Source organism: Odocoileus virginianus, chromosome 20 (genome assembly GCF_023699985.2).
Source record: "Odocoileus virginianus isolate 20LAN1187 ecotype Illinois chromosome 20, Ovbor_1.2, whole genome shotgun sequence".
Lineage (NCBI taxonomy): Eukaryota > Metazoa > Chordata > Mammalia > Artiodactyla > Cervidae > Odocoileus > Odocoileus virginianus.
The window spans coordinates 43,686,331-43,713,308 of NC_069693.1; positions in this window are offsets into that span (position 1 = coordinate 43,686,331).

Sequence of the window (26,978 nt, forward strand, 5' to 3'; positions counted from 1 at the left end):
CTTCCCAACCCAGGAGTTGAACCCTGTCTCCTATGTCTGCTGCATTGCAGGTGGATTCTTTACTGCTGAGCCACTGTATCAGATTCAGGTAAAGCACATAGTGCAATATTTTAATTACTTAATACACTTAAGCACCTGGCACACAGAAGCTGTTTATCATTGCTAGGTGGCAGTTTAATTCCATTTTAAAAATATGAAAACTGAGGTTGAGAGACGTTAGTGGTATCACGTTATCTTGACATAGCTGGACACCAACGCCTGTGTGCGTTCTTCCCTTTTACTTGTAAAATCAAGGGCTGAAATATGTAGCTCAGAGCCCAAGCAATTTAGTTTTGTTTGCATTATAAAACTATTTAACAAACCCAATGTCAAACTCCATATGGTAAGTTTTACTTATTTCTTGATTTTTAATAAAGGAATTATGTCATAAGAAACATTAAGTTCCTCTTCTACTAACTAGCTCTGCCAGGTTCACCACGACACGAAACCTAAGCCGCAGTGACTCTGTTCACTAGACCTCAAAGCTATCCCCCCCCACTCAAAGCAAACTCCCTTCTTGCCTCTATTCCTTTTCTCACCAAATCCCACCTCTCTTCTCTTTCTCTTGTCACTCTCGTCCCTATCCTGAGCGTGTATGCGTGCTCAGTTATGGCTGACTTTGTGCAACCCCATGGACTATACCCCCAGGCTCCTCTGTCCATGGGATTTCCCAGGCAAGAATACTGGTGTGGGTTGCCATTTCCTTCTCCAGGGGATCTTCCTGACTCAGGGATTGAACCTGTGTCTCCCTTATTGGCAGGCAGATTCTGTATCACTGAGCCACCCAGGAAGCCCCAAACACTTGGTGTGCCGAAACTCGGGACTCTCCCCATATTCCAAAGCCCAGGCCAGGTCCCTTCCTATGCAATTTCATCCCCCTACCACCTCCTTCCCGTCTTCCCAGAACCCACACAGCCTCAGTCAGTCCTTATAACCACAGCAAACCTTTGCTCACTATGCACAGCATCCACTCCACTCATATTATCTCCTTGAATCCTCAAACCCATCTTGATCTTGTGATTTTCACTTTACAGATGAAAACACCTGGGCTCAGAAGGGTTAAGAAATGTTTTGGGGGTCCCACACCTGGGAATTGGAAGAGTTGACTCCAAAAGTGGTCTCTTGCCCTGCACTTCAACACTCACAGTTCATGTTGATTTGTCCTGGCCCTCCTTCTGGACTGAGTTCCTCGAATTCTGTGAGCACATGAACGGACACAGTAGAACTAAACATCAAGCAACTTACAGAGAAGTCCTTCAGACAGAACTCTATTCTGATAGAACATCCCTTCCCATCACAAACCCTGCTGGTACAGCTGAGGAAACGCCACTAGGCATAGCCTGACCCTGGAGGCACAGCAAAGAATTTCATGATAAAAGCAGAGGCCGCAGAGTCCCCCAGCCCCAAGCCAGACTTTCAGAATAAGTTGTCCTTTTTCTTCTATTCAGTATCTGAGGTCCCATGAAGGCTTATCTGGTCGAATTCTTGAATGGCATGAGTTTCATCTGAACTTCACAGGTTATTTATTCATTAAAAAATATTTAGTGAGCACTTACTATGTGTGTGGTCACTGTACTCGGGGCTGCAACATAGTGATGAGTGAAAAGAGATACAGCCCTGGCTGTCATGGAATAGGGCCAAGTAATCAGAGAATCCCACAGATCCATTATCATAAGTGCTGTGAGTGAGAGTCACGGGATGCTCCGAGAGCATTCAGGAGAGAGACTTGACCTGTCTGGGTGGTAAGGGGAAGCCTTCCTTGAGGGACTGATAATTGAGCAGAAATCTGAGCCAGAGTAAACACTGTCTAAAATCCAGGGGAGGGGTGCGGAATGTAAGGAAAACAGCCTGTGAGGAAGTCTTGCTGTGACTGTCACAAAGACAGCCACAGGCAGAGGGAAGGCTAGCAGGGAGGGAAGCCTGAAGAGGGTCAGACAAGAATGGCCTTGTCGACATGATCAGGGTTTGGGGTCTTATAGTCAATCGGAAAACCCTGAAGGTTTTTAGGCAGAGGGTACACAGTACAATGTATATTTTGGAAACCTTACTATATAAGAAACAGACTGGGGCTGTGCACAATAATCTCAGCCAGAAAGATGACGTGGGCCGGGCTGCTGGTAGCAGGGTGCCAAAGGGTGGAGCAGTGGGAGATATTCAAGAGACAGGGTTGCAGTGATTAATGACAAAGTGATAGGAGAGAGTAGGAGGAAGACATAGCGAGGAAGACACCTGGGTTTTTTATTTGAAGGTTGATAGATGGGGCCACCATCTGCAGAGATGAAAATCTCAGAAGAAAACAAGCTTCTGAGGGGAAATATTGAGTTCAAACTTTAACAGGCCAAGTTTGAGGAGCCTCTGACACATCCACATGGAAATGTCGGGAAGGCAGTGAGGTATTGGGGTTTGAGATTTAGAGGCTAGGTTTAGGCTCTTCCAACTGGAGTCATGCACGTAGGAGGGAATTGAAGATGTGGGCACAGATGAATCCAAGGAAGAGATAAGAGAATTAGAACAGAAAAGGAATTGGACTAAACCTGAGTTCCCTCGAACATTTAACAGCCAAGAGAAACCCATAAACACACACACACACACACACAGACAGATATAATGGTCAGAGTGGGAGGAAAAAAACCAGCATAGGAAGGGAGCATGTTAAGGATGACTTCATGTGGAGGTCATGGGGCCCTCACCTGAGCTTTGCAGGGAGTGATGCCAGAAGCAATAGAAATGGAATCTGCTGTCATTTGTGATTTCCATGGATATGAATGCCAGAAGCCCCATGTTGCACTCCCTGCCAAATATTAATAACCTTGGTCTTGACATTTGAGTCCAAGCCAAGCTGTTTGAAAGAAAGCTGGCTTCATTCAACCTATTTCTCGCATTCTAATCCAGCAGAAGACAAAATAATTTGAATTTGTTGATAATCTTTTATCTTAGGGTCAACACAAGAAACGGAGTAATTATTTGCAGCTGAAATCAAATCTCTCGCTCAACCTAAGACAGTGAATTCCCAGGTGGATGCCATGTGCACACCTAATGAAGAGTCCATTTGTTACAAGATGAAATGTGGCAAAGCTTTGAGAGTGTCACAGCGGCCTATGACAAGACCACTTTGTCCCTTCAAGCATGTTACAAAGACTCGGGAAAGGCTTCATTTTGCACCTGACATCAAAGCACCATTAAAGGATTCTGAATACAATCTCAAAGCCAGGCTATTCTGAGGGTGACAGAAGTCATGAACTCATCCCATTTCTCTTAGAGGGACAGAAAAATAAGACGAACAAAGGTCTGTTTAAAGAACAGAAAAGTCCAGGAATGAAAGAGGAGGGATGTAACTGCCCGTGGAATCGCAGCTTTAAATAGCACACAGTGTGCCTGGCTTCCTAGGAAGGAGCTGCAGCTGAGACAGCATCTGCGCTCAAACAGGCTGTCATGTGGATGCGAGGCTTGAGCCCTGCCTTCCAAAACTATGGGTACAGACAACTGCCACTCTCCTGGGGTGGGCACAGGCTCTCTGTCAGGGTGTTCCCATCCCAGGGTGTTCTGAGTTCCCACAGTCCTCATCCAGTTCACACAGTCATCTGGATAGCTAGTGAGTTCATCACCAATCACGGAGGAGGGACGGAGGTCCCTTGGGGGGGGGTGGGAGGCAGAGGAGCAGGTTTGTGGCCACTCTATCTTGAAGAGAGATGCAATGACTGCCACTTGAGGGTCTACTGTGGGCCAGCGGCCACACAGAACACTTTATAGAGGCTCATCTCTAAACTTCACAAGTATCCTGAAAATTAGGCACCAGGTACCTCCATTTTGGGTTTCCTGGTGGCTCAGTGGTAAAGAATCCACCTGCCAATGCAGGAGACGCAGGTTCAATCCCTGCGTCAAGAAGATCCCCTAGAGAAGGAACTGGCAACCAGCTCCAGTATTCTTGCCTGGGGAATCTCATGGAATGAGGAGCCTGGCAGGTTACAGTCCACAGAGTCACCTAGAGTCAGACATGACTGAGTGACTGAACAGATCAAGAAACTAAGTCCTGGAAACATTAAATGATTGTCCATGTCTGGCTCCAAAGTCCACCCTCCTGGGACTACAGCCCAGATTCATATCTGGTTGTGTGCAACATCAGGAGGAGGCATTAGAAAGTAAACCCTATAGAAGGATGTCCATTACTGCCTGCTACTCCAGCATCTGTTGTTCCTTTGAAGATATTGCCTCCCCCACTAGGTTAAGTCATGCTGGAATGGAAATCTCAGCACCTGCCCTCCACCTGGAAGCTGAGAGCTTCCAGGTTCCTAGAATCTCCTCCTCTATTCTGCAAAGACCAGGGTTTGGCTCCTGATGAAGGCTTGGCCAACCAGCATCTCTCTCCTGGAACATTGGCTCCCGAGCTGACGAGCAAGAGTGGAATCAATCACAGGGTTCATTCTCTGGCAGCAGAACCGAGGACAGACCACTCAGCCCTCCTTCCCACTCCAAACCCGGTTCCTTAGCCATTCCTCATCCGGTGAGCTCTCTACTGCTTGTACCCAGTCTCCATTGCTCTGAGTCCAAGAACCCCAACTCAATAAACTTAGAATGCAAAAGAGTTCTGATATTTTGTAAAACAACAAGGAGAATAATGGGAAAACATTACAGAGAATATATTAAGGGAGTGGGGGATGTATGGGCCCTTGGTGAGAGGGTGGACCCAACAACTGCTGTGACCAGTAGAATCTGGCAAAAGTGACCCTGGGCCAGTTCTGGGCATCGCCCTCAACTGGCTCGGACTTTTCCATTCATTGCCTGTTGGAACACTTACTCATGACACCTTCCCTCTTGAGATCCAGCCACCATGCTGTGAAAAGCCAATTCACATAAAGAGACCCCTTGCTGTAACCCAGGTAACAACAGCCCCAATAGAGCGCTCAGGTCCCAGTCATGGGGGGACACTGTCCTGGATGTCTAGGTGAGCCTTCAGGTGACCACAGCCCCTCCTCAATCTGGCTGCAATCACACGTATGTGTATATGTTTGTCGCTCAGTCATGTCCAACTCTTTGTGACCCCATAGACTACATATAGCCTGCCAGGCTCCTCTGTCCATGGAATTCTCCAGGCAAGATTACTGGAGTGGGTTGCCATTCCTTCTCCAGGGAATCTTCCCGACTCAGGGATTAACCCAGCTCTCCTGTAGGGCAGGCAGATTCTTTGCCGTCTGAGCCATCAGGAAGCCTGCAGTCACATGAGAAACTCCACGTGAGCTTCTCCTGGGCAGCTTGCACAAGCATAAGCAGTGATAATAAGCAGTTGTCTCAAGTCACTAAGTTCTCGGGTGGTTTGCTGTGCAAACCACCAGAACAGAATACTTAGACTTGGAATTGCTGGATGGAAGGAAAGTCGCTATACAATTTTGATAGATACTGTCAGTCTCCTCCCTGAAGGCTGCACCAATTCACATATCCACCAAGGGTAGATGACAGTAAATGGGATTCTTCAGCCAAGCTCCTTACATTTCTCATTGCTGTAAGAAATAAAGGGTACTCATGTATCACCTACTAGCACTCATTATTTCAAAACTCTTGTCAAGAGAAAAGAACAGGAGGAAAGATATTTAAAAAGAAGGGCAGGCTGTTCTGAATTCCTTTTAATACCTACAGTGTATTTCTGGCCCATCACTCAATTTACTTTGGGCCCTGGCAGTAAATCTTGCCATCATTTGTGACCAGGGTAACTAAGCAGTGGCTTCTAATTACATTTCACTTGATCCGACAGATGCTGACTGAGACACTGGTCTGTGCAAAGCACTGAGGTTCTGTAGAGATGGCTGAGCTAGGGATGGAGCCCAGTCTGTAGTGCCTCAAGGAATAAATGAGGCCTGCTTCCTCTTTTCTGCAGAGTTAGAGAAGCCTCACTTTGCCACAGCATCTTGACCCTAAAGCAGGGCCATTCCCACATATGGTTTCCTTTACTCACCAGCCTTTGTCTGCTGCCTCCATGCCTGTTAGCTTCAATTCCCAACTCCTTTAGGAATCTGTTGCAAGTGGAGTTACCCCACTTCCTTCTCTACATCTCAGCACACATCCAAGACGGTTTCATTACCAGTGTGTGTGTATGTGTGTGTGTATGTGTGGCAGAAAGAGAGATAGAGAGACAGAGATTTCCAGATGCTGAGATTTCTAGATCTCTGAAAGAAAACTAGAAAGTAAGTAGTTGAGAACACGAAGATGGCAAAGTCGGGGTGGAGGATGTAGAAGGGGAGTGAGGAGAAGAGACATGTCCTCATATCAAAGAGCTCATGTTCCTTCACCCAGACCATTGATGGTGGCAGGTCAGAAGAGAAGTCCGCCTCACACATAATAATTAGATAACGTTGCAGGACCTGGACTATGACAAAGGCTCTCCTTGACCAAACTTGAGACAGGCTCCTCTGAGCCCTCATCCTGTCTTTGGCCTCCCTAGACCAGTCTAAGCAAAGGATTCTTCTGAGTCATCTTCTTCCCTTGATATCTGATCAAATTCTTCATCCCCCATTTTGATGTCTAAGTCTTGACCCTGTTTCATCAAGAACTTTGTTGGGTCAGTCAGAATGAGTCTCTCTACTCCTGGTGCCTCCTGTTAGCAATTTCCCATCTGCTGGACCCCATCATCCTGCTCCTTGGTTCTAAGTCCCCACTTGACTTTGCTGTAAGCAGAGTTAAACCTTATTTCTCCCTGTTGCAACAGTCTAAAGTTGTGCTTATTGTTTTAAGAAGTGTCAGAATAATTTTTTCTTAACTACAGTTTAAGAATATGGAAGGCCCTGCTCCCCTTGTGCATCTGACGAAACTTCTTTCATCCTTCAATGTCACCTTGTTTTCCATCTTTCCCTGAGGATGCCTTGCCTCCCCAAACAGAAAGAAAGTTTCTCATTTTAGCACTTGTCACATGGCATTATGGTTGTTTATGGTCTGTCTCCTCTGCTGTGAGCACCTGGAGGGAAGGCTGTGTCTCTGTGTCCCTAGTACCCAGCACAAGCCTGGCCCAGAGAGGAGGTTCACATCAAGACTGCTAACTGTAGGGACTTCCTTAATGGTCCAGTGATTAAGACTCCTTGCTTCCACTGCAGTGGGCATGGGTTTAATCCCTGGTCAATGAACTAAGATCCCACATGCTGCACAGTATGGTAAAAAAAAACAAAAAACACTGTGAACTGGACTACTTCAGTGGGGATTCAAGTCCTAGGGCTTGCTATGAACTGAATATTTGTGTGCCCCTCACCCCAAATTAATATATTGCATCCAAATCCCCAATGTTATGGCATTTGGAGGTAAGGCCTTGGAGGCATAATTAGGTCACAAGGGTGAAGCCCCTATGAATGGGATTAGTGCCCTCATAAGAAGAGACATGAGAGAGATGACCTCTCTCTGCCATGTGAAAACATAGCAAAAAGGCAGCTACCCACAAACCAGAAGGAGAGTACTTCCTAGGAATAAAATTGACCAGCACCTGGATCTCAGTCTTTCTAAGTTTCAGAACTGTGAGGAATAAGTTTCTGTTATTTAAGTCATATAGTCTATGGTGTTTCTATTATAGCAGCCCAGACATACTAAGACAGGCTCAAAGCACAAGAGCCCTTTCTAGGCTGCAAGAGTCAGGTAGGCTTCATGGAGAATGAGGGGGACTTGAGTAAGCAGAGGGAAGCAGGGAGGACACCACCGAAGTGGAGGCAAAATGAACAAATGGGGCAATGAAATAGTCATCATGTGGGGGGATGTATAGTCATGTACCAACAAGTATCTTCCAACAGCAAGCCACTCAACATATGAACAATTTACTACTTATAAATTGTATCTTAATCAAAAGTAGACTTATTATAAGATTATTTCCTGAAATTCAAGTTAAGCAAACATGCCTGGCTGTCAAGATGAACAGGAACAGGACCTGGAATGCTAGCAAAATCTTGCACCAATGGCATATTTTCTCTGTTGCTCTCTCCATGTCTAACTTCTCTTGGACCAGCTTCATTTATTACGCTCACACATGGTCCAGGCTGGAAGCCCCAAATCTCTCTATAGCCCTCCAAATCCATGAGACCCTCAAGTCTAGCTCTGCAACCAGCTATATATAGCCTCTATGAGATTCCCCAGATCTGTTCCAAATCCAGTGAGCAGTGGTGTGGAAAAGGGGGCTTCTAGGGATGCAGGGATCTGCTTCCAGGGTGATAGGAAATTCCAGAGAAGGAGGCCCAGGAACTCCACAGGTGTGTCAACTCCAGAGCATCCTAACAAAATCAGCTGGACCAGAAATGAGGGTTTATGTGGAAAGAATTGGGGATGGAATTGGATCACTGACATTGACCAGCTTAAGGCCCAGAAGCATTATGTACAGCATCTTTTAGGCAAGAGAAAGTCTGTGCTGCAGAAATGTTGTAAGATCGGGCTTCCGGCTCCCAGGGGGCATATCCCGCACCCCTGCTAGCAGTGGTTTCCCAAGGAAGAGGACCCGAGAGAGCAAGCCTGAGCAATCAGGGGCTTAGTGGCAGGGCCATTTTCTATGCAAATAAATGCTTCTGTGAGCAGTTTAATGACCTGCCTCCTCTCATTACAGAGACTGCCCTTCTTCACACCCAGCGGAGCAGAGACCGCCACACCTCCTGACGGCACGACAGGTGCATGTGGAGATCTCCAGGCCTCCAGATGGGCCTGTGCTGACTGACCCTAACTGCCATGTGGAGAAGATGGACCTGTCTCATCTTGAAGGGGTCACACTGGGAGATGGAGCGTGTGCCCCACTGCTTTTCCTGGCACCCAGGGAGGGCATGAAGGTGAGGAAGGGGCCCTGAGAAAGGTAAGTGCTTAGCAGTCACACAAGTCTTGGGGCACCCTGTGCAGGTTCCAACTCTTCCGGGTGCAATTACTGACCCTCACTGGAGCTGACACTGGCAAGAAGGAGAAATAATGGGAAGAACACAAAAGTGCCTTCCAGAGCCCACTGGGTTCTGAGGACAGCTCAGAGCCAGGGCCTGGAGTCCAGGAGGGTCTAAGGGGCCTCTCTGCATCTCATCTCTGCTTCTCTCCTCGTGCCTACTCCTCTCTTTTCTCATCCAGCAGAGTGGCCACCTCTGCCTTCTTGTCCACAAGGCAGCTCCCAAATTCATATGTCCTCCTTTCAACAGAGCACTCCAACTAAGCCAGCCATCTCTGGTTCCAGCTTATGTTTGCTGGGAAGCAATTTACTGGCCCAGCTAGCACTGGCCACTGCGGACCCACCACCAGCTCTGGCCTGTGGGTTGTGACCATGCTTTAGGAACATGGCTTCTCTCATTGCAAAATGCTTGAGGTGAGGAGGGGACCATTATCAGAGGAAGGGTAATTACAAGAGAGCTGGGAGACACCCCAGGCATGGAGGCACCCCTTCCTATGGAGACATTTGTACAGGAAATCGCATTCTCTAATATCATGGGATGATTATTCTGTGTTTGCATGTTTCAGGCATCTGGAAGCCATCTTGACAATTCTGGCCATCTCTGAGCATCACCTCTCCTGTTATCTACTTAATTTCGTAATAACTCACTTATTTTACTTAAGTAAATTTTGGCCTTGGCTTAAGCAATAATAATCATAAAATTGTAGGTTTGGTTTCTTTATAAAATAGTTTTTCTAGCACAGATTATAATAAATACACATCCTAAAATCAAAAATGTTTGTCCATGAATACCTGAAACCATTTCATGTACCTTCAGTGACATGAATGCTCACTTCGGGACAGCTGCTCATAGAAGTTCTCAGTAAAGAGAAAGCAAAGGACAGTGGTTCTTGGAGCCAGGCAAGCCTGAATTCAAATTCCCTTCCTAGGCTATTCAATCCTTTAGCAAGTCACAAAAACTCTATAAGCTTCAATTTTTACATTTTTTTAAAAATTTATTTTTTCAATGATTATTTCAATCAAGATATAATCGACATATAACATTGTGTAAGTTTAAGGCGTACAACATGTTGGCTTGGTACATCTACATATTGCAATGTGATCACCACCATTGCATCAGCTAACCCCTCTATCACATTACCTACTCACGCTTTCTTTTGTTTCTGTGGTGAGTACATGAAGTTCTAAGAAGGTAAGACAGAGAAAGACAAACTAGGTATGATTTCACTTATGTGTGGAAAAGCCAAACTCCTGGGAACAGAGAGCATGGTGATTCCCAGAGTGGGGGACCTGGGAAGCTCTTGTTGAAGGGCACAAACCCATAACTGGAAGATTAAACGTTCTGGAGTGCTAACGCACAGCATAGTGATTATAACGTTTGCATCTGCCAGGTGGCCACAAGCAACATTCCTCTCAAAGGGCTGTCCTAAGGCTTAGCTGGGGTGACATTTAGGAAGGACCAGGCAGACTGCGGGTGCTGCAGGGGTGCAAACCCCCTGATATTCAAGGTGCACATGGCTCCCGAAAGATCGCCACTGCTGGCTTCTCCCTGGCACCAGCTTGCGCCCACACACCTCAGAAATCATCCCCCGTCCTCCCATGGGAACACAGGAATGGCGGCTCACACAGATGGTCAAAGTGCTGGGGGTTGGCAAAGCCAGATTTAAGTACTGGTTCAGTCATTTACTTGGCTGAGTGACCTTGAGAAAGTAGCTGAGCTTCTCGGAGCTTCTGTTTCTTCATCTGTAAAAATGATCATCATAACTCCTCATAAAAGGTTTTCGTGAGGATCAAGGGAGAGAGAGAGCCGGTCCTCCACCGCCTTTTATCTGCTTTTATTCTGTGCCAGCAATGTAACCACAGCAGTCACCTGCCATTAGCCACCATGACTGTGACATCCCTATACACGCCTTGACAAGAGCCGCTATTTCAGGGAAGCGATGAGCTCAGCTGGCGGCTGGAGAGGAACTCCGTGGGAAAACAGACCTGACCATCAGCTTCATGAGTTCTGACATTAATGTGTGTAGCAATGAAAACAGTCATCATTTTCCACAGCAAAAAAAGGAAGCGGGGGGGGGGGGTGAGCATCTCCCAAACCTTTGCAAATGAGAAATAATTCATGCATGAAGGAAGTCATTTCAGGGAGATATTATTAAAATTCTATCCTTTCTTGCTATTAGAAGAACAAAATAGGCAGAAAGAACTGGCGCAAGTGGCAGAGGTTGTGGTGGGGCGGGGGAGTGGATCTTCTCCCACATCCGCAGTTTCCAAACAAATGTGAGATGGCTTCTCTTTAAAGTTTGAAAATGTTCCTTCTCACTCAGGACCAGCTAGGAAGGGGAAGAAATGGGAAATCTCTGACCTACTCACAAGAACCCTTTAAAATGTTTTATTCTTATTTATAAAGACACAGGCCCAGGTGGGCAGGGGGTGGGCAGTGGAGGGAGGTTGGGGGAGAGGAATCTTTCTTGCTGAGATGCAAAGTTTACCCTAGGGGTTTGCCTTGATGGTAGAAGGGGTGGGAAGGAAGAAACTGTCAAAGAAGGGGGCACTGCAGACCCCTTTAAAGAACTTGGGGTCAGGACCCCACATTAAATCAGGACTGCAAACGTGAATGCCAACAGGGTCAGGCAGGTAATTTAACTAAACAGAAACTTTTAAGAACAGGAGCAACTGAAGAGTCCATTCTCCATCTACAAGGAGGCAGCCCGCTGCTCAGCTCTGCCAACTTCCTGTGTTGCAAATGGGCCCAGAATTACCAGATCTTCTAATCTTTCCAGAAAAGCCAACACTTTGGATTTTTGTTTGCAATTTCCTTTTCATTCACAATTTAAATAGTTCTTTTAGCGACTTCCCTAGTGGTCCAGTAAGTAAGAATCTGCTTGCCATGCATGGGACACGAGTTTGATACCTAGTCTGAAAAGATCCCGCATGCCGCCAAGCAACTAAGTCCTGGCACCACACCTACAGAGCCTGCGCTCTAGCACGTGCTTCGAAACAAGAGAAGCCACGGCAATGAAAGGCCAGTGCAACGCAATGACGAGTAGGCTTGCTGGCTGCAACTAAACAAAGCCCATACACAGACCCAAACACTGCCAAAAACTAATTAATTCATGAATGCAAATAATTTTCTTTAATAGTCAACCAAAAAAGCCACATCTGTGGGCCACATTTGATCCAAGGACAGCTGGTTTGTGACCTCTAATTTACACATTTTGTCCTTGGCCTACTCTCTCCCTCACTGGGGGTTTCCAGACTGTTCAGTGGGTGCAGCGTCAGAAGGGTCCTTTCAGAAGCCCTGTCTTATGACTACTGAAGGCCGCCTGCCTCTGTGTCACTAATGGAGGGAAATTTGCATCCACACCGCCTACCAATCCTCTCCAGGACATCTGTTTCCCTAACCACTCCATTTTTTAAGGAGAAATATTTTTCAATCTCAGATGTATTTTCAGCCGGGGATGTTCTCTTTGACACCAGCATAATCTACTGTGACATCGCCTGTTTGCTTGACAAATGATGAGACAGGGCTTTGACAATCTGGATGGATTCCCAGCCTCAGGCTAGGCCCACCACTACCTTCGGGGTCCCCAGAGGCCCCGGGGAGTGCCAGCCGCCTCCTCACACCCCCGCAGATTGCCTGATACACGGCTCTGCCCAAGATGAAAACTTCTGGCTTTCTGTCATCAATCCAAAAGCTGTATTTTTCTGTTTCAGTCATTTAAACATGCAATCTTGGGATGGCTGTGGCCTCCCCGGAGGGTAATGTGTTTTGACATCCATATTTAGGGCTGACATTGGAAGGCTCCTAGAGAAATAGCCTTGCCATGATATTCTTCAGAATGGATATCACAAAAAGCTTCCCGGCTGTTTTTTATGACAAATATTCCACAGAGTGCAAGACTCAGGCATAGAGAATATAAGCCATTTGAAGGCCCAAACCATTCCAAGACTATAACAGCAAAATGGGGTTAATCATGCTTAGTCTTGGGGGCCCTCGCTGCCATTAACTGAGAAAATCTGTGTAATAGAGAATTTTACAAGAGGATATTGAACATTGGTTCCATTCTGTTTCTTATCTAGCATATTTTACTCCCAAATCAGTAGACAAATACTGAGGTAACAATTATATTTATTGCAATTTAAATTTAATTTTTTGGATGAGGGGAGCTGTACCAAATGGCATGTGGGATCTTAGTTCCCAACCAGGGACAGAACCCATGCCTCCTTCAGTGGAAGCACAGAGTCTTAACCACTGGACTGCCAGGGAAGTCTTTAAATGTTTTAAATTTAAACATTTTAAACTTTATTACTAGAGTTTACAAAAATATTTTTCATAAAATCAGAATGTCTTGGATTTATCCAACACCTTTTTCCAATAGGAACCCAAAATTCCAACATAGTGATTTCACTGGTCCCCACACGATAGTATGCCCTTGGATGTGTCACTTTTTAAGATGTTCATTTATTTATTTCTTGTTGGCTCTGCTGGGTCTTTGCTGATGCCTAAGGTGTCCCTGGTGGCTCAGAGAGTAAAGAATCTGCCTGCAATGCAGGAGACCCAGGTTCAGGTCAGGAAGATCTCCTGGAGAAGGGATGCTACCCACTTCAGTATTCTTGCCTGAAGAATGCCATGGACAGAGGAGCCTGGTGGGCTACACATCCCAGGGTCGCAGACAGTCAGACATGAATGACTAAAGCTTTCACACACCAGGTCTTTCTCTAGTTGTAGCGAGTTGGGGTTACTCTCCAGTAGCAGTGCACAGGCTTCTTACTGAGGTGGCTCCTTTTGCTGCAGAGTCCAGGCTCTAGAGCTCAGACTCGGCAGTTCTGGTCTACCAACCCAGCTGCCCTGTAGCACGTGGCATCTTCCTGGACCAGGGATCCAATCCATGTCCCCTGCACTGACAGACAGACTCCAACCACTGGACCACCAGGGAAGCCCTGATGTGCCACTTCTCCAGAGTTTAGTCTGCTTCTCTATTAAATAAGATAGTATAATGCTTTTTCTAATGTGGGAAGAAAAGCATGGTAAGCTATGTGAAAGCACTTTAAAGCACATGAAAAAACAATATGCAAGCTCAGGATATTAGTGAGCTGGATTCTTCCAGTCCATTTGAGATTTCACGGCAGTATCCTGTTTGTCCTCTTACACATCTGGTGTGATTTGGGACCTGAGAGGTGGCGCTAGTGGTAACGAACCTGCCTGCCAATGCAGGAGACATAAGAGATTCAGGTTCAATCCCTGGACTGGGAAGATCCCCTGGAGGAGGATATGGCAACCCACTCCAGTATTTTTGCCTGGAGAGCCTCATGAACAGAGGAGCCTAGCAGGCTACAATCCATAAGGTTACAAAGAGTTGGACCCAACTGAAGCAACTTAGCACACACATCAGAAGGTGAGGTTGAATCCATCTCAATAAGAAAGCGGACAGTGGGGCAAACAGGTTGAACACTGGACCAGTGGGGCAGAAAGGCTTGTTTCAGGGCTATGCTGGGGCCTGGCAGGGTGAGCCCGATTTATGCCCATCTACCCCTTATCTCACCTCTGGCTTCTCCTTTTCTCTCAAGTCCCCATCTCTCAGGAAACCCTGTTGGCTTCCCCTCCAAGACAGATCCCAGCTATGACCACCTCCCTAGTCCAGGGTGGACCAGTATCTGTTACAACAGCCTCCTCAGAGGTCCTGCCCCTCCTTCAACCCTCCATGCAACAATCAGAGGCACGTCTCACAGTGTCAGTCAGACCAGGCCCACTCTCTCTGTTCTGCTCGCAGCCCTGCAGCGGTCCTCCTCACCGAGGATAAAGCTGAGTCCTACCATGGACCTCACGGACTCGCAAGAGCTGAGCTCCCTCTCTAACCCTCTCTCCTCAGCTGCACAGGCCACCCAGGCACCTTGAACTTAACCTTCACAGCAGCCCTACCAGGAGTGGACCCTGATATCAAAACTGCAGCTTACAGGCAGGTCAAGGTGTTAGGAAGTGATAGAGTCAGGGTTTAAATTCAAGCAACATTTTTTACACTAAGCTTATTTACTTTCACCCTGTTGTATATATTTTACCTTGTTGTTTAGTCGCTAAGTCATGTCCAACTCTTGCAACGCCATGGACTATAGCCCACCAGGCTCTTCTGTCCATGGGACTTTCCAGGCAAGAATACTAGAGTGGGTTGCCATTAGCTGCTCCAGGGGATCTTCCTGCCCCAGGGATCAAACCTGTGTTTTGTACAGTTCCTGCATTGCCAGCAGATTCTTTACTGCTGAGCCAAGCCCCATCTATTGTATAAGCCACTTCAAATTCATTTTGGAATAGTCAGGAAAGGAAAGGAGAAAAGCAGTGAGGCACACACAGTTCTGGGCCTGAGATCAGTGCTGCCCCTAGACCAAGAGTCTTTGGAAGCCAGAAAAACTATTAGTTTGGTAATATCAGTCTAAAGGTCATAGTCTGTTTGTCTGCTACTTCAGGAATTTCTGCAGACACAAAGGGAGAAGATTTTTTCAACCAGCAGAGAAATCCTGCCTAACCAAGCTAACATTCAAATTAACAGCACAGAAAATGTAGTTGAGCCGTCAGAAAATTGTTTTAACGTCTAGAGTTTCTGCTATTGTGCTGCCATTGACATGATGCTAATGAAATGTAATAAAAATATGGCTTGAAAAGGAAGCCCATCTGCTCTGAAACTTCAATTAATATGATTAAGATATAGTTTTTACACAATAAACTTGCTTCTGATGCATATTCTGCACCATGGATTATTATTATTACATGGCACTAACGCAGTCACATTAAGTTAAATTGTGTTCAATTAACACTCACAGTCAGCCCCAGAGTCAGAGCCTGGCCCACGGGGAGGGTGTAGAGTGCTTTGGACTTGACCACCTCCCTGAATTGTATGGCCCCTCTGCTCTCAGATCCTCGGGATCCACCCTCCCCCACCTTCTGCCTCCCTCCATTCCATCATGTGCAACCACATGGGTCAGGCAGGGAAGTGGTCACAATGACAATATCATTCAAGAGAATGAGATATGAATGTCCAGCCTGCTCTGATTAGAAGGGATTGGAAGTTGGATGGCAGGGACTGCCTTTCTTTTTCTCTCAATATTCTACCATCAAATCGTTTTTCTGAGCATCTACTATGCACAAGTCACTGGGGGTGAGTGGAAAAGGTACAGAGAGCAGAGACAGCCTTGATCCTTATGAAGCTTAGAGAGGCTTCCAGAGTAAAGTGAAAACTCCTATATGGGTCTTCTGCCTTGCTTCTCTCTTTTTTCAGATTCTGGCAGAGTCCAGCAGGGTACAGGTAAGAGAGCTGATCTGGAAGGCTGGTTGACCGGGGTCTGAGCAGAGGCTGTGGCCTCACATGGCCCAGGCCCTCCCTGGGTCCCTCCCCACCAATTCCATCTTCTGCTCCAACTCTTTCCCATGGAAATGACCCATCAACCCTCGAAACTGTTGCAAGTACCTTGCTCCAGTTGATTCATTCTGAATGATTCATTGTGAATGATTTTGACCTTTGTTCTCTCACCTGAGTCACATTTTCAAGAGGCTCATAAGCCTGTGAGCCTCCAAAATGCCAGCTGCCTACCAGGGTGGGTTTTGTGCAGGCTCATGGCCTAGAGTTCAGGAGCTATTTCATGGCAGGCAAGTAAGGAGGGCAGGGTTCTGCTCAGCAGATCAGAGATGCTACCCTCAGAGTTAGTAGAGGTGGTGCCCATGGGATGGCAACTTGAAGGCTCTGCCCTGGACTCATGGTCCCTACACCTGCCTTTGGATTTACTTCCAAACCCACACTGATAGCCCTCAAAGCTGGGCTGGGCAGGAGGATGTAGGGATGAGGAAAGAGGAGCCTTAATAAAAGTTTCCAATCATGTCATTGCGTCTCAGTTTCTGCATCAGCAGAGGATAACACTTTGATGGAGTTGTGAGGATTCCATGAGCTAAGATGTATATTGTTCATCTCAGGGCTTGACACATATGAAACTCTCTGTAAACTTAATTTTTACCCTCCAGGCACCAAGCTAGGAGTGTTGGCATATCCTCTCACTTAATCATCACAGAATCCCTATTGAGTAGACATTATTATCCTTGTTTTACAGGCAGGGGCTGTGCCAGTCAGACTGTTTGTTAAAAAAAAAAAAAGATCTGGCAAAAAGGAATGTGATGAAACATATCAGGGGTTTAAGAATCACTGGGAGGTTGGAGGACCAGGTTTGAGGGTGAGTGGGAACCAAGGTCATACCACAGCACCTGTCTGGCCCACACTCCCTACCGGCCTGGGCAAGGATCCCACCTCCAGATGGTCACTTCAACTTTTAACAATCAGCAAGGTCACAGGAGGGAGAAGCTGACTGACTGAGCTTACATCAGCTACCTGTCCCCCGGCTGTGATGGGGAATAGATGGAAGGTAGAGGAAGGATTTGAGTCCCTCAGCTTCCTTGGTGAGAAGTGGGCATAGAAACTGCCCTTCTTCAAAAGCATACAATAGGGTATTTCCCAAATGGAGATCAGGGTATCAAGAAGGTAAAGGACATTTGATTCAGGATAGCCTACTCATCCAGGGGATCACTCAAGGAATGGATTCGGTGATATTTCTTTGCTTGCTCAAGCCTGTTCTCTTTCTCCCCTACACACACACACACACACACACACACACACACACACACACACACTTTTAGTGGAAAATGAGAATTTGAACCTGTGTCTTTCGACTCTGGTTCTTCCTTTTCTTCCGTCCTTCTAAGGACAAACTGCCTTCAAAGTGAGGGAGATGTTAGGAGCAAAGGCATCAAATGGGAAGTGAATAATGACCGGGTGTTCAGATGGGCCTCACAATTGTACAGAGGGAGACCCGAGACAGGTCAGACCAGCCCTGCTGACAAGGGATAGAAAAGCTATGAGAGATGGGCAGGGAGGAGAGGCTGTCTTCTCCAGGGAAAGGGGGAAATTCTGAAGGTGAAGTGGACATGGAGTGAGAAGCAGAACATTCCTGGGATTCTTGGTCTGCACAGTGACTATATAGTCACATGTGCCCCCATGAGAGACCAGAACATCCGGTCAGGCTACCCTTAGGGTGCTGAGTCAGCACAGGCTGGACTAGCCACTCCTCCAAACTCAGGAGCTCATAAATCACAGCTGACAGGGCAGGGGTTCTCTGCTGTGCAGGCTTTTTGTTCCAGAGACAGATGGCCACTGGAGCATGCATGTGGATTTTGTGTGCTTAGGGCGCTGTGTATGCATCCTGGAGTGGTTATTAGGACCAAGAGCTGAAATAAACAAAAACAACAGTGCCTGTCCCCACCTGCCACGGACCACAGAAGTGTTTTCCAAACTCAAGCTATTATAACACCAATCGTACTATTTAAGTAATGTCCTTATATTCAGACTTGCTTTTAAAATGAAAACAAATATGCATATTTTAAATGAAATTTTACAGTTCTAGTTTCTTGTCCAGCATTTAAGGAACTTCAAAGTTGTCACTACATTCCAATGACAAACAAAAAGCTGAACAAACTAAAAAACAACTCTTCTTAGATCTCTCAGAGAACTGAAGTCAAAGGGCAAACCAAGGCCCCACAAATGAGAGAGAGAAGCAAATACAGGGAGTCACAGCCTAATGAAGAGGCAACCTCTTCGGGAACCATCACCTAGGTAGAAAAATTTAAACTGTAACTGACAAATTGCTGGAGTTCAGTGTGGACAAGTCTGAAAGTTAAAAACTCCAGAGGAACCCAGTCACAGGGGTTCTCCCCAGTTTTGTGGCTTTTACCTCCAAAACTTGCCCAGATTTTCATAGTAAATATCAGGGATGTTGGAATTTACAGACCAAGAATCAGGAACAACTAAGATTAATATGTTAAAGGCTCTAATGGAAAAGTAGACAACATACAAAAACATATAGGCAATATAAGCAGAGATGGAAATTCCAAGAAAGAATTTTTAAAATGCCAGAGATCAAAAGCATTGTAACAAAAATGAAAAATGCTTTGATGGGCACATTAATAGACTAGACATGGCTGAGGAAAGAATCTCTGAGCTTGAGAATAAGTCAGTGGAAACTTTTAAATTTGAAAAGGAAAGGGAAAAAAAGACAAGAAAATGGATTAGAATATCCAAGAACTCTGAACAGCTACAACAGATGTAATATATGCATCATGGGAATACCAGAGGGAGAAGAAGAGAAAACAGAACATTCAGAACATAATGACTGAGAATTTCCCACTGAATCATCCCTTTGTCAGACATAAAGAGGGGAACTATATAATGATAAAGGGTCAATTTTCCAGGAAGATAACAATCTTTAATGTGTATGCATCTAACAACGGAGCTTCAAATTACACAAAGCAAAAACTGATAGAGCTGCAAGGAGAGTTAGACATATCCATTATTATATATAGAGGTTTTGAGATCCCTCTATCAAAAGTGGACAGACTCAGCAAACAGAAAATATTAATAGTGAGGACATAGTTGAACTCAAAAACATCATCAAACAATTGGATATAATTGATATATACAGAATATTTAATCAAATAACAGCATAATACATATTCTTCTCAAGTTCACCCAGAACATTTACCAAAATAGACTATATTCTGGCCATAAAGCAGAGCTAAACAAATAAAAAGAATAAAATCATATAATATCTGTTTTCAGACCTCAACAGAATTAAACTAGAAATCCAAGACAGACAAATCTAAAAGTCAGTTCAGTTCAGTTGCTCATTTGTGTCCAACTCTTTGTGACCCCATGGACTGCAGCACGCCAGGCTTCCCTGTCCATTACCAACTCCTGGGGCTTACTCAAATTCACATCCATTGAGTCGGTGATGCCATACAACCATCTCATCCTCTATCGTCCCCTTCTCCTCCAGCCTTCAATCTTTCCCAGCATCATGGTCTTTTCAAATGAGTCAGTTCTTCACATCTGGTGGCCAAAGTATTGCAGTTTCAGCTTCAGGATCAGTCCTTCCAATGAATATTCAGGACTGATTTCCTTTAGGATGGACTGTTTGGATCTCCTTGCTGTCCAAGGGACTCTCAAGAGTCTTCTCCAACACCACAGTTCAAAAGCATCAATTCTTTGGCACTCAGCTTTCTTTATAGTCCAACTCTCACATTCATACATGACTACTGGAAAAACCATAGCCTTGGCTAGAAGGACCTTTTTTGACAAAGTAATGTCTTTGCTTTTTAATAAGTTGTCTAGGTTGGTCATAGCTTTTCTTCCAAGGAGCAAGCGTCTTTGAATTTCATGGCTGCAGTCACCAACTGCAGTGATTTTGGAGCCCAATAAAATAAAGTCTGCCACTATTTCCATTGTTTCCCTATCTATTTGCCATGAAGTGATGGGACCAGATGTATGATCTTAGTTTTCTGAATGTTGAGTTTCAAGCCAACTTTTTCCAAAATCTAAAAGTACTTGGAGATTAAATAACACACTTCTAAATATCACATCTCAAAGGAAAAAAATCTCAAAAGGGGTTTAAATATAGTTTTAACTACATGAAAATGAAAATAAAACATAAAAAGTTGGAAGTGCAATAGCAGAAGTACTGAAAAGAAAATTACAACATTTAATGCATATATTAATAAAAGAGAAAAATCTATGGTCAATAATCCAAGATTCTTATCTAAGAAAGTAGAAAAAAAGCAAATTAAATTAATAAAAAAGAAGAATAAAAACAATAAAAAATTAGAGCAGGAATCCAATGGAATTAACAGGAAATCAATAGAGAAAAATCAACAAAACCAAAAGCTCAATAAAATTAATAAGCCTGTATCTAGGCTAACTGAAAAAAAAAGACAACACACACATTACTGATACCAGAAATGAAAGAATAGCTCCCCACTGGAAACCACTGGTTACAATCTTTGAATCTGTTTCTGTCTTGTTATATTCATTTGTTTTATTTCGGGGATTCCACATATAGGTGGTAACATGTGGTATTTGTCTTTCTCTATTTGACTTATTTCAGTACTTATTTTATTTATATCAAATAATTTTCCTTCTTTCTTTTTTCCAATTTCTTAAAACAATTTGGTTTTAATCTCCTCTAATTCTGCTTTAAAATTTCTCTTCCTTAAAATTTCCATTTCTCTCTCTCCATTTTTCTTATTTTCACTCTAAGACTAAAAGTCAAATTATCCTTTTTTCTGCTATCACTATTATTACATTTTAACATTTATTTTTTTTACTTGCTATCTAAGATATTTGAAGTCTTCTAATAGAAAATAATAATAATAAAATTATAAATAGATATATGTGTTTCAAAATCACTTTCTGATGTTTTAGTGTTTCTTATGATGTCTGTAATTTTTGTACATAGGAATATAAAGTATGTAAGACAAAATGAAAAGTGATACTGAATAAGGGAGCCAGATTAAATTTTTTTAGTTTAGAAAAGAAATAAAATAAAAGACATTATTATAGGCCCTATTGATAAAGGGTAGTAAAGGAATATTATGAGCAATCCTATGCTCTTAAATTTGATAACCTAGATGAAATGGACTGATTCCTTGAAAGGCACAAGTTGTAAAAACTCACACAAGGAAAAATAGTCTGAAAAAATCTATATGTATTAAAGAAGTTAAATCAATAATTAATAAACTCCCAATGCAAAATGCACCAGGCCTAAATGAGTTCACTAGTAGATTCTACAAAACATTTAAGGCAGAAGTTATACCATTTTCTATGATTTCCTCCTGAAGATAGAAGTAGAAGAAATATTTCTTAACTCATTCTATGAAGCCAGCATTACCCTAATACAAAAATCAGGCAAAGATTATAAGAAGGAAAACTATAAACCAGTATCTCTTAGGAACACAGATGCAAAAATCTTCAACAAAATATTAGCAAATTCAATCCAACAAAAATAAAAAGAATTACATACCCCAACCAAGTGGGATTATCCCTAATATGCAAGGTTGATCCAGCACTGGAAAACAATTAATGTAATCCATGCAACCAAAAGCCGAAAGAAGAAATGCTGCAGAATTTTATCAGTAGATGTAGAAAATGCATTTGACAAAATCCAATATCCATTCATAATGAAAACTCTCAGCAAACTAGAAATAGAGAGGAGCGTCTTCAACTTGATTAAAAAAACATCTAAAAACTTACAGCTAATATTATACTTGATGGTGAAAAACTAGAAATTCTTCCACTAAAATGAAAACCAGGTATGTCCTCTCACCGTTCCTTTTCAACATCATACTGGGAGTCTTAGCTTTATAAAACCTAGCTTAACAAGGTAAGTCCTAGCTTAATAAGGCCTAGCAATAAGACAAGAAAAGGAGATAAAAATTACACTGATTGGGAAGGTGAAATAAAATTTTGTTCACAGATGACATGATTGTCTATGATTGCTTACTAGGTAATTGACCAAAAAACTCTTGAATCTAATAAGCAATTATAGTAAGGTAACAGGACACAAGGTTAATATATAAAAGTAAGTCACTTTCGTATATACTAGCAATGACCAAGAGGAGTTTGAAATTAAGGATGATACATTGTGCTGACATTAACTCTCCCCCAAATGAATTATTCAGATGAATTATATATTCAAGTGAATTATAATCTAACAAAATATGTACAAGATCTATACAAGGAAAACCACAAACTCTGATAGAAGAAATCAAAGGAAGAATAAATAAATGGAGAGATATTCCATGCTCATAGGATAGAAGCACTCAATATTATCAAGATGTCAGTTCTTTCCAACTTGATGTATAGATTAAATGTAATCACGATCAAAACTCCATCAGACTTTGTGAATATAGATATACTGATTCTAAAGTTTATATGAGAAGGCAAAAACCCCAGAATAACCAACACAGTTATGAAAGAGAAGAATAAAGTCAGATAACTGACACCACGGAACTTCAAGACCTACGACAAAGCTGCATAGTTAAGACAGTGTGGTATTCATGAAAAAATGGACAAAAGATCAATGGAACAGAATGTAGAGCCCAGAAATAGAATCACATTCAACTGATTTTTGACAAAGGCATATATACACTGGAGAAAAGATACCCTTTACAATAAATGGTGCTGGAACATATGGATATGCATATGAAAAAAAAATAATTGAGACATCTTACATCCTTCATTAGGCCTTATACTTGCCTCAAAAATTAACCCAAAATGGATCAAAGCTTTAAATGTAAAATGCAAATGTAAAGAACTCTTCAAACCCAACGATAAGAAAATGAACAACTCAATTTAATTCCAAGGGAAGCAAAGCAAAGAGAAGGTTGGGCGCCATGGTTTACAGGCCAATAGGCTAGTGGAGATCTCCAGCCTCCCCCCAGAGTTTCACCTAAGGTCCACATGGGTAAGCATCATTGGATTACTGTTGGATCCCAAGTGTCATGGATGATGCCTTGTATATAGCAGACTTTCCAAGATGGCGAGGGAGTAGGACATGGGAGTAGGAGAACATCTCTCCACATAAATGCATCAAGAAAACATCTACAAATGGAATAATTCTCACAGACCCTCTGCTGAGTACTAGCAGAGGACCTCAGATACTCCAAAGCACAAGAAAGATCTCTATATAACCCCATAGGACAAAAGAAGAAGAAAGGAAAATGAAGAGGAGATGAAGCAGGCACCCCTGGCAGGGAGCTGAAGGTGAGGAGAGGTTCCTGCATCTAGATGAGTCCCCTCTCCAGCAGGGGGATGGCAAAGAGGAGCCTCGGGGACTCAGAAGCAAGCCCAGCAGCTGGTTTGCGGCCCACAGGACAGAGTGAGACCTACGCAGATGGTCCGTGCCGCGGGCCTGCACACCCGCCTGAGATGGGTGTCGGTGCACGCCAGGCCTGGGTGCTGGAATGTGCAGTTTGGAGGGCAGACCCAGAGAGGGCACGGCTCTTGTCTGTGGAGAGACAGCCTGAGAGAATGAGTGTGAGGCGCTCCGCAACCAGGAATGCTCGCGGGGGAAGCGCGGACCGCCACAGAAGGGACGCACCATGTGGAGTGACTTGGAAAGGGTGTGGCCACCATTGCAACGTCTCTCCTCACACACTCCGCCGGCATTAGGGAGGGACCCCGCCAGAGCCAGCTCCCACGCCCCTGTCATCGCCTCCTCCATCTCCGCCCTCTCCCCCACCAAGCTGGGTGACATGCTCGCCCTGATCACCACCTGCATGCCTATCCCCACCACAGTACTCCTGCCTGGGCCGGCTGCACGCCCCACTTGCCACCTTGGTTTCTTCCTGCCTGACGGGCTCGTGTCTCCTGGCGACCTCTGAAGCAGGCTTCGGTTTCAGAGCTGTGTGGGAGGGACATACCGCACACCTCACAGAGGTGAGGCTGAAACCACAGCTGAGCCCAGGGGCCATGTGACTAAGGAAGAAGAGCTTCAGTCTCTCCTCACAGAGAGGAGTTACACCTCTGCTGCTGGCGTCCCAAATTCAGCACCTGCGAAATATTCTGAAGGGCAAAAAGTGCTCCTGCAGGTGGGAAAGGCCTGGCTTTAGCCGCTGTGGGCTTGGCGGGCGTGGACGCATGGGAGGTGGGCCAGGCTAGAGTCTGAGGTGCCGCCATAGCTCCCACAGTGGGCTCAAGTACACAATTACTGCCGTCCTGGGACCTGACCCCAGTGATTCTGGTGAAAACAGCACCTGAGAGGCAGCAGGGCCGGTTTCCAGCATCCTCCAAGTCAAGGTGGAATCCAGAACAGTGCCTACCACAGTGGACTTCGTAAGCCCACCCGGAGGGTGAAAGGGCCACAGCAGGGCACATTCACGGGGGAGCAGCTGTAGAAGAAGAATACTCAGGGCTTCTCTCCCAATGCGAGTGCTCCAATCAGCTTACCTCATACCACAGATCAGAATCACAGCCTAGAAACATATCTGGGGGCTCTAATCCAACAGCTAGGGACAGACCCCGTTCCTGAAAGGACAGTGACAATCGCAGAGCAAAAGGGAGGCCCTGCTCAGTAATCAGGGCAGGCTCTGATCACCACAACATCAATATCCCGCCTCGTATCATACGTACAAGCCTCTAAGCCAACCTCACCTACTAGGGGGCAGGGGCCAGAAGCAGGAGAAACTAATCCAGCAGCCTATGGAGAAAAGAGACCACAAACACAGTAAGTCTGACAAAACGAGATGACAAAGAAATATGTTGCTGCTGAAGGAGCAAGATAAAAGCCTACAAGAACAACTAAATGAAGAGGAGATAGGCAATCTACCTGAAAAAGAATTCAGAGTAATGATAGTAATGATGATTCAAGATCTTGCAATAAGAATGGAGGCATGGATTGAGAAGATACAAGACATGTTTAACAAAGGTCTAGAAGAACTAAAGAACAAACAAACAGAAATGAGCGATACAGTCACTGAAATAAAAAATACACTAGAGGATTAATAGCAAAAGAACTGAGGAAGAAGAACACATAAGTGACCTGGAATATAGAATGGTGGAAATGTCTGCCATGGAACAGAATAAAGAAAAAACAATGAAAAGAAATGAGGACAGTCTCAGAGACCTCCGGTATATCATTAAATGCACCAACATTTGAACTATAGGGGTTTCAGAAGAAAAAGAAAAAGGGTCTGAGAAAATATTTGAAGGGATTATAGTTGAAAACCTCCCTAACACAAGAAAGAAGATTGTGAAGTCCAGGAAGCATAGAGAGACCCATCCAGGATAAACCCAAGGAAGAACATGCTGAGATACATATTAATAGAACTAACGAAAATTAAATACAAAGAAAAATATTAAAAACATCAAGGGAAAAGCAAAAAATAACATGCTAGGGAATCCCTATAAGGTTACCAGCTGATTTTTTAGCAAAAATTCTGCAGGCCATGATATATTTAAAGTGATGAAAGGGAAAAATCCACAACCAAGAATACTCCTCCAGTAGCTATGTATGGATGAGAAGTGGATCATAAAGAAGGCTGAGGGAAGATTGATGCTTTCAAACTGTGGTGCTAGAGAAGACTCTTGAGAGTCCCTTGGACAGCAAGAGGAACAAACCAGTCAATCCCAAAGGAAATCAACCCTGAATATTCATTGGAAGGACTGGTGCTGAAGCTGAAGCTGCAATATTTTGCCCACTTGGTGCAAAGAGCTGACTCATTGGAAAAGACCCTGATGCTAGGAAAGATTGAGGGCAAGAGGAGAAGAGGGTGAGAGAAGATGAGATGGTGGTGTGGGGGTGGGGGGCAGAATAAATTGGGATACTGGAATTGACATATATACACTACTGTATATAAAGTAGATAACTAAAAAGGGCCTTCTGTATAGCATAGCAAACTCTACTCAATACTCCGTAATGGTCTATATGGGAAAGGAATCTTTAAAAAGAGCAGATATATGTAAATGTATAACTAATTTACTTTGCCATACACCTGAAACAAACACAACATTGTAAATCGACTATACTCCAATAAAAAAATTTCAAAATAAATTTGTTATAAAAATATGCCAAAGACTTGAACAAACACTTCACCACAAAAGATACACAGATGGTAAATAAGCATCTTACCATGAGAAGATGCTCCACACCATTAGGAAAATGCAAATTGAAATCATAAAACTTTGTTTTATAGTGGAATAGTCTAATAGTTCCACTACACGGCTATTAGAATAACCAAAATCTAGAACGCTGACAACACCAAATGGTGATAAGAATGTAGAGCAATAGGAACTCTCATTCATTACTGGCCACTTTGTACAGCCACTTTTGTGGACAATTTGAAAGTTTCTCATACCACTAAACACTCTCTTATCATATGATACAGCAATCACACTCCTTAGTTTTTACCCAAATGACTATAAAACTTATGTCCTCACAACCCCTTGCACAAGGATGTTTATAGCAGTTTTATTCACAATTTCCAAGACTTGGAAGCAACTAGATGTTCTTCAGTAGGTGAGTGGAAAAAGAAACTCTGGTACATGCAAGCAATTGAACATTATTCAATTCTAAAAAGAAATGGTCTATCAAGCCATCAAAAGACATAGAGGAATCTTAAATGTATTATCAGTAAGCGAGAGAAGCTAAAAGCCTACATACTATATGATTCCAACTATATGACCTTCTGAAAAAGGGAAAA